The following is an 11,305-nucleotide window of genomic DNA, read 5'->3' as shown; positions in this document are numbered from 1 at the left end:
TTATTTTATTTTTGGCTGCGCTGGGTGTTCATTGCTGCTAGGATTTTTCTCTAATTGCGGCGTGTGGGGGCTGCTCTATAGTGGCGGTGCGCAGGTTTCTCATTGCAGTGCCTCCTCCTGTTGAGTTGGCGAGCTTCAGTAGTTACAACACGTGGACTCAGTTGTTGCGGCTCCCCGGCTCTAAAACACAGGCTCAATAGCTGCGGCTCACGGGCTTAGCTTCCCAAGGGGCGCTAGTGTTGAAGAAGACGCCTGCCAATTCAGGAAGACCTAAGAGACAGTGGTTCCATCCCTGGGTTGGGAAGATCCCCTGGAGGAGGAAATGGTAGCCCACTCCAGTATTCTTGCCTGGGAAATCCCATGGACAGAGGAGCCTGGCGGGCTACAGTCCCGTGGGGTCACAAAGAGTCAGACACGACTGAAGCGACTTAGCACGCACGCACGGGTTTAGCTGCTCCTCGGCGTGTGGGATCTTCCCAGATTAGGGATCAAACAAGTGTCTCCTGCATTGGCAGGAGGATTCTTTACCACTGAGCTGCAACTAGAGCCCTGGAATTATCTTTTTCTAGTAAAAAAAAAAAGTTTTGTATTGCTATTGGGCAGAGTAGCAGGGGATTTCGGTGGTGGCTCAGATGGTAAACCGTATGCTCGCAATGCGAGAGACCGAGGTTCGATCCCTAGGTTAAGACCACCTGGAGAAGGAAATGGCAACCCACTCCAGCATTCTTGCCTGAAAAATTCCACGGACAGAGGGGCCTGGTGGGCCACAGTCCATGGGGTCGCAAAAAGTCGGACGCGACTGAGCGACTTCACTTTCTTTCTTTCTAGACAGAAAGCATTTGGGTTAATCTTACCCGAAAGCTCGGCCTCTTTGTACACCCTTGCCGAATCAAAGCCCAGAGACATAAGTTTTGGGTGAAGCAGGAAAGGATAGCTTTATTGCTTTGCCGGGCGAAGGGAGACACACACGGGGCTTTTGTCTCGAAAACCTATGTGTCTCAAATCCAGAGAACTTAATGATGGTTTTTATAACAGTGGGTCAAATGTAGGGTCTTTGAAGGAAATGGCAACCCACTCCAGTACTCTTGCCTAGAGAATCCCATGGACAGAGGACCCTGGGCGGCTACAGTCCATGGTGTCGCAAGAGTTGGACGCTACTTAGTGACTAAACCACCACTTGCCAAGATTGGGTGTGAAACTGCTTGCACTCCCTTAACCTCCAATCGGGTGGTTCCTCTCCTGAACTTGAGCAACTCTGGTCCCTTTCATCGTACCTCAAGTAGCTTCTTGGCCGCCCCTCCTTCGTCTTCTCCCACATGGTCTAGCGGTTAGGATTCCTGGTTTTCACCCAGGCGGCCCGGGTTCGACTCCCGGTGTGGGAAAAGAGATGCTTTTGGGTTTCCCAGGTGGCGCTAGTGTAAAGAATCCTGTCGATGCAAGAGAGAGTAAGAGACTCAGAGGTATTCTTTACTCCTGAGTCACTAAGGAAGCCCTTAATTAGCAACTATTCAAATCAGCCCTTTCTAAATCAAGGAAGGTGATGGGAGGCAGGAGTCTTGCCTATGAGAAAAGGGGATCAGAAAGCTCTCCATGCCTGGGATCCCAACACGGCCCTTCTTCTCTCGGTTTCAGTCTCAGCCTTCTACAAATTAACATCTAGCCTTACATACTTTTTAAGTGTTTTGATCAATGAAAAGTGAAGTCGCTCAGTCGTGTCCGACACTTTGCGACCCCATAGACTGTAGCCTACCAGGCTCCTCTGTCCTTGGGATTTTCCAGGCAATAGTACTGGAGTGGATTGCCATTTCCTTCTCCAGGGGATCTTCCCAACCCAGGGCTCGAACCCGGGTCTCCTGAATTGCAGGCAGACGCATTACCGTCTCAGCCATCAATAGTAAATAATAAGTGAAATAAAAGAACACCTCTTTAAAGAATTGGATAATCCGCATTGCGGGCAGATTCTTTACCAGCTGAGCCACAAGGGAAGCCCAAGAGCACCGGAGTAGGTAGCCTATCCCTCCGCCATCTGAGCTTCCTGACTCAGGAATCGAACTGGAGTTTCCAGCATTTCAGGTGGATACTTTATCAACTGAGCTATCAGGGAAACCCATAGTTTTTAAATGTTCTAAATAATAAATGAAATAAAAGTACACTCCTCTAAAGAATTGGATAATCACTGATAAGACCTGCTAGGCAATGCCCCAAAATATTAAAAAGAAATGCAATAATTCCTTTTAGCCTATTTCCAAACTTTGAGTAGTTTTTCCCTAACAAAAGTTAAGACCTAAGGCTTAAAAAGGGAAAGTGAAGTCGCTCAGTCGTGTCCGACTCTTCGTGACCCCATGGACTGTAGCCTACCAGGCTCCTCCCTCCATGGGATTCTCCAGGCAAGAGTACTGGAGTCGGTTGCCATTTCCTTCTCCAGGGGATCTTCCCGACCCAGGGGTGGAACCCGGGTTTCCGGCACTCCAGGCAGATGCTTTAACCGCTGAGCCACCCTCTCTTTCTTCTTTTCTTTTCTCTCTTTTTCTCTCTCTTGAAGACTTCTAGAGTTTTCTATATATCAAGAACTATACTAAACATTTTAGGAATATAAACGTGTTTAATCAGAGTAAAAGACAAATTGTCCCAAATTGATCTAGGGCAAAATGCTTTTGTAGGATCTAGTTCGCAGCTTCCCTCTAGGAAAAACGAAAACAACATTTTTGAGAACATGTTGTTGACTAAAAAGATGCACAGGGTGAGAGTTAAGTTTTATTTGGGGCAGAATGAGAACTGCAGCCTGGGAGACTGCAGCACCTCAGCCAACTCTGAGGAACTATTCCAAGGAGGCAGTGGGGGAAGGTCAACATGTAAGATGTTGGTGAAGGGGGAGTTCAGTGCAATCAAGCGCCTTACAAAAGGTTTTCTACTAGTCAAGAGGAGCTGGAATTACCATGAAAGGATTTAGTACTTTTCTAGATAAGAGGAGATACAAGGATTGGGATCATGAAATCAGTTTCTGAAAGCAATGGCAGATTTTATTTTCTTGAGCTCCAGAATCACTGCAGAGAGTGACTGCAGCCACGAAATTAAAAGACCGTTGCTCCTTCGAAGAAAAGCTATGACAACCTTAGACAGCATATTGGAAAGCAGAGACCTCACTTTGACAATAAAGGTCTGTATAGTCAAAGCTATGGTTTTTCCAGTAGTCATGTATGGATGTGAGAGTTAGACCATCAAGAAAGCTGAGTGCCAAAGAATTGATGCTTTCAAACTATGGTGCAGGAGAAGACTCTTGAGAGTCCCTTGGACAGCAAGGAGATCAAACCAGTCAATCCTAAAGGATATCAACCCTGAATATTCACTGGAAGGACTGATACTGAAGCTGAAGCTCCAATATTTTAGCCACCTTATATGAAGGGCCAATTCATTGGAAAAGACCCTGATGCTGGGAAAGATTGAGGGCAGGAGGAGAAGGGGGTGACAGAGGATGAGATGGTTGGATGGCATCACAGACTTCATGGACATGAGTTTGAGTAAACTCCAGGAGATAGTGAAGGACAGGGAAGTCTGGCCTGCTGCAGTCCATGGGGTCACAAAGAGTTTGACACAACTTAGCAGCTAAACAACAAAGACCTGTTCCACCAGTTTCCCTAGAACACAGAATGCCTCACTCTCCACCCTAAACTGCTTTCAGGGCATGTCAAAGGTCAACAACTGCACCAGCACAGTATCCAGTCTCCACAGAGTCAGATGGCAAATGACCTTGTTGCTGTTCAGTCGTTGACAAACACTTTTGGCAGGTACCAATTTGTAGTTGACAATGTTTAAATCTGGAGAAGGACATGACAACCCACTCCAGTATTCTTGCCTGGGAAATCCTATGGACAGAGGAGTCTGGGAGGGCCCATGGTTCACAAAGAATCAGACATGACTGAGCAACTGAGCACACAGTTTAAAGCAATTTTCTGATGAATTGTAATGGGATCAAGACATTCTGGAAACTAGTTTCTTGTTGTTGTTCAGTCATTCATTCATGTCCGACTCTTTGCAACCCCATGGACTGCAGCACACCAGGCTTTACTGTTCTTCACAATCTCCCCAAGCCTGCTCAAACTCATGTCCACTGAGTCACTGATGCCATCCAACCATCTCATCCTCTGTCATCCCCTTCTCCTCCTGCCTTCTATTTTTCCCAGCATCAGGGTCTTTTCCAATGAGTCAGCTCTTTGCATCAGGGAGCCAAAGTATTGGAGCTTCAGCTTCAACATCAGTCCTTCCAATAAATATTCAGGGTTGATTTCCTTTAGAATTGACTGGTTGGATCTCCTTGCTGTCTAAGCGACTCTCAAGAGTCTTCTCCAATGCCGTATTTCAAAAGCATCAATCCTTTGGCGCTCACACCAGGGAAGCCTGGTGTGCTACAGTCCATGGGGTCACAAAGAGTCAGACACAGCTGAGTGACCTCCTTTATGGTCAGCTCTCACATCCATACATGATTATTGGAAAAACCTTAGCATTGACTATGCAGACCTTTGTTGGCAAAGTAATGTCTCTGTTTTTTTAATGTGCTGTCTAGGTTGGTCATAGCTTTTCTTCCAAGGAACAAGTGTCTTTTAATTTCATGGCTGCAGTCACCATCTGCAGTGATTTTGGAGCCCAAGAAAATAAAGTCTGTCACTGTTTCCATTGTTTCCCCATCTATTTGCCATGAAGTGATGGGACTAGATGCCATGATCTTAGTTTTTTGAATGTTGAGCTTTAAGCCAGCTTTTTCACTCTCCTCTTTCACTTTTATCAAGAGGCTCTTTAGTTCCCCTTTGCTTTCTGCCATAAGGGTGGTGTCATCTGCACATCTGAGGTTATTGATATTTCTCCCAGCAAATTTGATTCCAGCTTGCGCTTCATCCAGCCTGACATTTTGCTTGATGTACTCTGCAGAGAGCCCTTACAGGGCTTCCCTCACAGCTCAGTCAGTAAAGAATCTGCCTGCAATGCAGAAGATAGGGTTCAATTTCTGGGGCGGGAAGTACCTCTGGAGAAAGAAATGGCAACTCACTCTAGTATTCTCACCAGGAGAATTCCATGGACAGAGGAGCCTGGCAGGCTACAGTCCATGGGGTCACAAAGAATCAGACATGACTGATTGACTAACACACACACACACTACCCAACTGATTTCTATCTGTGAGTCTTCAATCAAGGGTCTAGAAACTCTTTTTTTTTTTTCTCTATCTGATCAAACAATGGTTGTCTATCCATTTTCTCTTTTCCATAATGGAGCAAATCTTTTTAAAAAATCTTTTGGTCATGCAGCATGGGCATGTGGGGTCTTATTCCCCAACCAGGGATGGAACCTGCACCAGTACACTGGACCACTAAGGAAGTCCCTGGAGCAAAATTTTTATTTGGCCTACTAAAAGCCTTTTCCTTTGGAACAAGATTATAACTTTGACATATGCTATTAACTAAATTATCTATAAAATCCAATTTTCTATAGCAACCCTCAAAACAACCCAAGAGATCTAAATAGAACTCTACCCTCCTTTCCCACCCAATGTTTGTGGCTCAAAATTTCAAACACTTCCCTTTCCCTGGAAGAAAGTGAAAGTGAAGTCGCTCAGTCATGTCTGACTCCTTGTGACCCCATGGACTATACCATCCATGGTATTCTCCAGGCCAGAATACAGGAGTGGGTAGCCTTTCCCTTCTCCAGGGGATCTTCCATTTGAACTTGGAGTGAAGCAAGAAAGACAGTTCAGGTGTGTCTCTTAAATGTTCAGGGGAAATGAAAAGTCAGCCTCCATAACTCCAGGGTGTCAAAGCCACAGAGTGTCTGTGCAGTGAACTGTTCTGTATTCACTCAATTGGCTTTAATATATGAAATATATAAAATGCAAACAGATCAGAGGTAGCCTTTGAAAAAAACTTACGGATTTTATTATAGGATTATTTAATACAACAACAGATTTTCCAATATAAAATGTCCAATCTACCTATTCTAGACTAACATTTCCATTAAGTCGCTTTACATTTACACACATTTCTTTGGAATGAGGTTATAGACCATAGTGTCTTAGCCTCTATTGGGTCCATGAGTTGCCTTGCAGTTATGGAAAGTGAAAGTGAAGCCGCTCAGTCCAGTCCAGTTCTTTGCGACTCTGTGGACTGTAGCCCACCAGGCTTCTCCATCCATGGGGTTTTCCAGGCAAGAATACTGGAGTGGGGTGCCATTAGGGAAGCTCCTCTTTTTCCAGATGCTGCCTGGGCCTCAGGAAAGTGGAGGAATGACAGGCATTCCTGCTGTGGCGGTAGGTGTCTAGGTATGATCGGTGCATATGCTGGTTCTACCACACCCACTCATCTGGTTGTATGTTTGACAGGTAAGTTAAATAACCTCGATTAATTGATAAGACATGGTGACCCTCATTGGGATGTAAGCAAATGGGTCAATTCATAATTCATACATTCCACATCTGGTCTAAATGTCTTTATCAATTGCCCGTGGGTCACTGGACCACAGCCCCTCAGGCATTCCACAAGATCAAAAGTGAACGTGTGTGAGCCAAACTTCTATTTGCTGACTTGCTTCCCTATGTTTGGTCTCTAGCCAGCCCTACATTTACAAGACAGTATGAAGGATCCTGCCCATCGAGGGAATTTGGATGTGGGAGATAAAGAGAGAAAAAAAAAAAGAATGCCCTCTTAGAATGACAGGATTTGTTGCTCATTTTAAATGAAATCAAGAATGATCTTCAGTCACTGACCACTTATGGTCACCACTGCCAGAAGAGTTCTGGGCCAGAAGGTGAAGGAAGTTGATCCAGGCCTCTCTGGCTTTCCCTTCCTCTCACCTGGGTGAGACTGGGAGGCATTTCATTGACCAAACTTGTTTGCTTACTGACCAATAGGATAAGGTCTGTCTACATTCCCTCCTCCAGTCATTTGCTTAACACCGACATGAATGTCAAGCCATTTGTAATGTTGTGGTTGCAACCCCCAGCAGATAAACCAAACCTTGAACCTGAGTTTGTTGTATGTCAGCTCTGTGATTTTAGGCAAGTATCTTCTCCTTCCTAGGTCTCACTTTACTCATCTCTAGAATGAGGATAATCCCTACGCATTAGCTTGTGAGGGCTGTTCCAACAAAGTGACACAGACTGGGCGATTCAAACAGAAATTCATTTATTTAATTTTTAAATTTTTATTTATTTATTTGGCTGCATCAGGTCTTGGCTTCCCAGGTGGTGTTAGTGGTAAACAACTTGCCTGCCAATGTCGGAGATGTAAGAGGCCAGCGTTCAATTCCCTGGAGAAGGAAATGGCCACCCACTCCAGTATTCTTGCCTGGAGAATCCCATGGACAGAGGAACCAGGTGGGCTACAGTCCGCAGGGTCGCAAAGAGGTGGACATGACTGAATCGACTTGGCACACACGCACAGTCTTACTTGTAGCAGGTGGGATCTTCTTTCTGGCATGGGGATACTTCCTTGTGTGCCTTCTCTAAATTGTGGCATGCATACTCGAGTACTCGGGCTCAGTAGCTATGGCACATGGGCCCAGTTGCCTGACCAGGGATCAAACTCATGTCCCCTGTGAAACCATTTCTCACAGACTGGGACTTGAACCCATGTGCTGGGACTCAAACTCAGCCAAAACCCAGTTTGGACTTGAACCCACATGGCCGGGACTCCCGAGCAGGGTTTGGTTGGTTCAAGTTCCAGTCACGTGGGTTCGAGTCCCAAGCAAGGTTTTGGGTGGGTTTCAGGTGACTCGGGGAGAAGGCAATGGCAACCCACTCCAGTACTCTTGCCTGAAATATTCCACAGACAGAGGAGCCTAGTGGGCTACAGTCCATGGACTCGCAAAGAGTCGGACACGACTGAGCGACTTCACTTTCACTTTGCATTCCAGCCGCATGGGTTCAAGCCCCAAATAGAATTTTGGCTGGGTTTGAGTCCTAAGAAAGGTTTTGGCTGGGTTCGAGTCTCAGCACAGGGGTTCAAGTCTCAATCTGTGGTAAATGGCTTCAGCTGCATTAGAAGGTGGACTTTTTTTAAGAAATTATTTTAATTATATTTATTAATTTATTTGGGGCTGTACTGGGTCTTCGTTGCTGTGAGGGCTTTTTTTTTTGTTTTTCTCTAGTCGGGAAGATCCCCTGGAGAAGGAAATGGCAACCCACTCCAGTATTCTTGCCTGGAGAATTCCATGGGTAGAGAGGAGCCTGGCGGGCTGCAGTCCATGGGGTTGCAAAGGCAACTTCACTTCCCACTTTCTTCTTTCTTTATGAAGAGCAGGGGCTGCTCTCTTGCTGCGGTGCGCAGGCTTCTCATTGCAGTGGCTTTTCTTATTGCAGAGCACAGGCTCTGTGGCTCCTGGGCTTCAGTATTTGCAACACACAGGCTCAGCAGTTGTGGCTCTCAGGCTCGCGAGCACAAACTCAGTAGCTGCGGTTCACGGGGCTAGCTCCTCCGAGGCATGTGGGATCTTCTTGGATCAGGGATTGAATCCATGTTTCCTGCACTGTTCATTGGCAGATTCTTTACCACTGAGCCACCAGGGAAGCCGCTAAAAAACAGAAATGTATTTTCTTTCATTCTGGAGGCTAGAAGTCTGAGATCAAGGTGTTGGCAGGGTGGGTTTCTAGTGAAACTTCTCTTCTTTGGTTGTAGATAGCCACGTTCTCTTGGCATCTTCACATGATCCTCTTTCTATAATGATAGCGTCCATGTCCTCTTAAGGGCACCAACCATATTGGTATAAGACCTACCTAATGACGTGAGCCTGAGTGAACTCCAGGAGATGGTGATGGACAGGGAGGCCTGGTGTGCTGCGATTCATGGGGTCACAAAGAGTCGGACACGACTGAGCGACTGAACTGAACTGAACTGAATGACCTCATGCCTGGGTGTTCAGTCGCTGCAGTCATGTCTGACTCTTTGTGACCCTCTGGACTGTGGCCCGCCAGGCTTCTTTGTCCATGGGATTCTCCAGGCAAGAACACTGGAATGGGTTGCTATTTCCTTCTCCAGGGGATCTTCCCAACCCAGGGATCAAACCCACATCTCCTGCATTGCAGGTGGATTTTTTACCCACTGAGCCACCTGGGAAGCCCCTTTAATGACCTCATTTTAACTTAATTATCTTTTTAAAGACCCTAACTTCAAATACAATCACATTATGAGGTACCTGGGCTTAGGACTTTTAATACTGAATTTTGGGAGGACACAGTTCAGCACAAAACAACCAACTAGGTATTGTTGTGAGGACTGAATTTTCTACAGTGTCTAAAGCATTCATATAAAGCCTGACATGGCTTCCCAGGTGGCACAGTGATAATCCACCTGCCAATGCAGGAGACTCAGGAGATGCCAGTTTGATCCCTGGGTTGGGTTGATCTCCTGGAGAAGGAAATGGCAACCTGCTCCAGTATTCCTGCCTGGAGAATTCCATGGACAGAGGAGCCTGGCAGGCTACAGTCTCTGGGATCACAAAGAGTCGGACATGATGGAATATGGACACACGTACTGACATAGTATGTCCCACAAAATGGGAAATGCTATTATTTTGTGGCCCTGTATAAAAGATACTGTCATTGAAACACAAGATAATGCAGATGGAAAAAGAGAACTCTCCCAATTATGGCTTGTCATTTCCCATCTAACGGATATTTTGTGTTTTTCAAGTCCTTCTGTTAAACACGTGCCAACACAACATCTGACCATAACATCTCGGGGCGGAGTGGTGGGGGGACTTCCTTCTGGCTAGAAAGCGAGACAGACAATTAACAGTATTCTTCTTTGCCGGTTGCTGTGATCTTTCTGGCTATATTATAAGCTCTTTGAGGACTGCCTTAAATTTCCTTTGTGTCTCTTATTATATCTAAGAACACCATGCTGAGCATAGAGTAAAGGCTCGGGAAAAAAACAATAAATCAAACCATATGTCTTTGTGATAGACACTTATTTCTAGGGTCACGTTCTGGCCAGAGGTATGTCATCCTGAGAGGGTAGATCGCCATCTAGCGACTCTTGTTGATGGCAGCCCACTCCAGTGTTCTTGCCTGGAGAATCCCAGGGACAGGGGAGCCTGGTGGGCTGCAGTCCATGGGGTCGCCAAGAGTCGGACAGGACTGAGCGACTTCACTTTCACTCTTCACTTTCATGCATTGGAGAAGGAAATGGGAGCCCACTCCAGCACTCTTGCCTGGAGAATCCCAGGGACAGGGGAGCCTGGTGGGCTGCCGTCTATGGGGTCGCACAGAGTCGGACACGACTGAAACGACTTAGCAGCAGCAGGAAAGTGTGACGTTCAGAAAATCCTAGGTTGCTACTTCTATGTTTCATAAATTCGACATTTATATACGCAAACACAACCAAAAATCTTACAATTGGATAGCTTGATTAATGATACACTCAACTTGTATTTTCCTTTATTCCCAAGAGATTTATCACTCTCAAAACAAAACAGAAATTTACCAAATAAGCTATATAGACTAAAATGATCTCATAGCTGAATAGAAAGGACTGATGGATAAAATGATACATTTTGTGCTGAAAAGTGTCTTTGAGCACAGCAGTGAATGTATTTTCAGTAGGAGTGATTCTAGAGGAGAGAGGCAATCGGCAACAAGTGAACAAGTAATCAACAAGCAATGAGAATAAGTGATAGAGGAAATGGAGCCTAGAGGATCAGCACCAAGGCTGGATGCCTATTAGCTTTTTGAAGTTCAGAATTTGAGGACTTAAAGACCAGGCATAGCCAAGAACCAATAATGGCTCCCTGGGGATTGTTTCTTGGTTTAAGGCCCATATTCAACTGCAGAGCATCAGAGTTTACAGGAGATGGTGTCTGTAAATACCTTCACTGCGAAGTGGAGAAGTATCTCCACTGCACCTCTAGGGTGGAGGCTTCTCAGTCTCAGCAAAGTTTCAATGTGGACTTTTCCTTATAGAATTAATGGTTACATTTCAAAGACCAGATTCACTCATTGGTAGAAATGCTTTCGGTGACTAAGCCTTAGACTCTCACTCATACATTCATTCAATAAGTATTTTATTGATGTCCAAGAATGTGCTAGATACTGTTCCAGACACTAAGGCTTTAATGGTGAACAAGATGAACAAGATTTTTGCCCTCATAGAGCTTCCTTTTTTAAAAATAAAAAGGTGGGGGGGGGGGAGGACAAAGACAGTAAGCATGTAAATAAAATAGATAATAAAGTCATGTACTATCAGTTCAGTTCAGTTCAGTTCAGTCGCTCAGTCGTGTCCGACTCTTTGCGACCCCATGAACTGCAGCACGCCAGGCCTCCCTGTC

General features: G+C 45.5%; 1 non-coding gene across 1 annotated transcript; it reads left to right on the top strand.

Moving 5' to 3' along the window:
* Window positions 1–1,310: 1,310 nt before the first annotated feature.
* On the top strand, window positions 1,311–1,382 carry TRNAE-UUC (transfer RNA glutamic acid (anticodon UUC)). Its single transcript has one exon. It is a non-coding gene; the product is annotated as a tRNA-Glu (tRNA).
* The last annotated feature ends 9,923 nt before the right edge of the window (window positions 1,383–11,305 follow it).

This window comes from Ovis aries, chromosome 2 (assembly GCF_016772045.2).
Source record: "Ovis aries strain OAR_USU_Benz2616 breed Rambouillet chromosome 2, ARS-UI_Ramb_v3.0, whole genome shotgun sequence".
Taxonomy (NCBI): Eukaryota; Metazoa; Chordata; class Mammalia; order Artiodactyla; family Bovidae; genus Ovis; species Ovis aries.
This window is presented reverse-complemented; position numbering and strand designations above follow the sequence as displayed.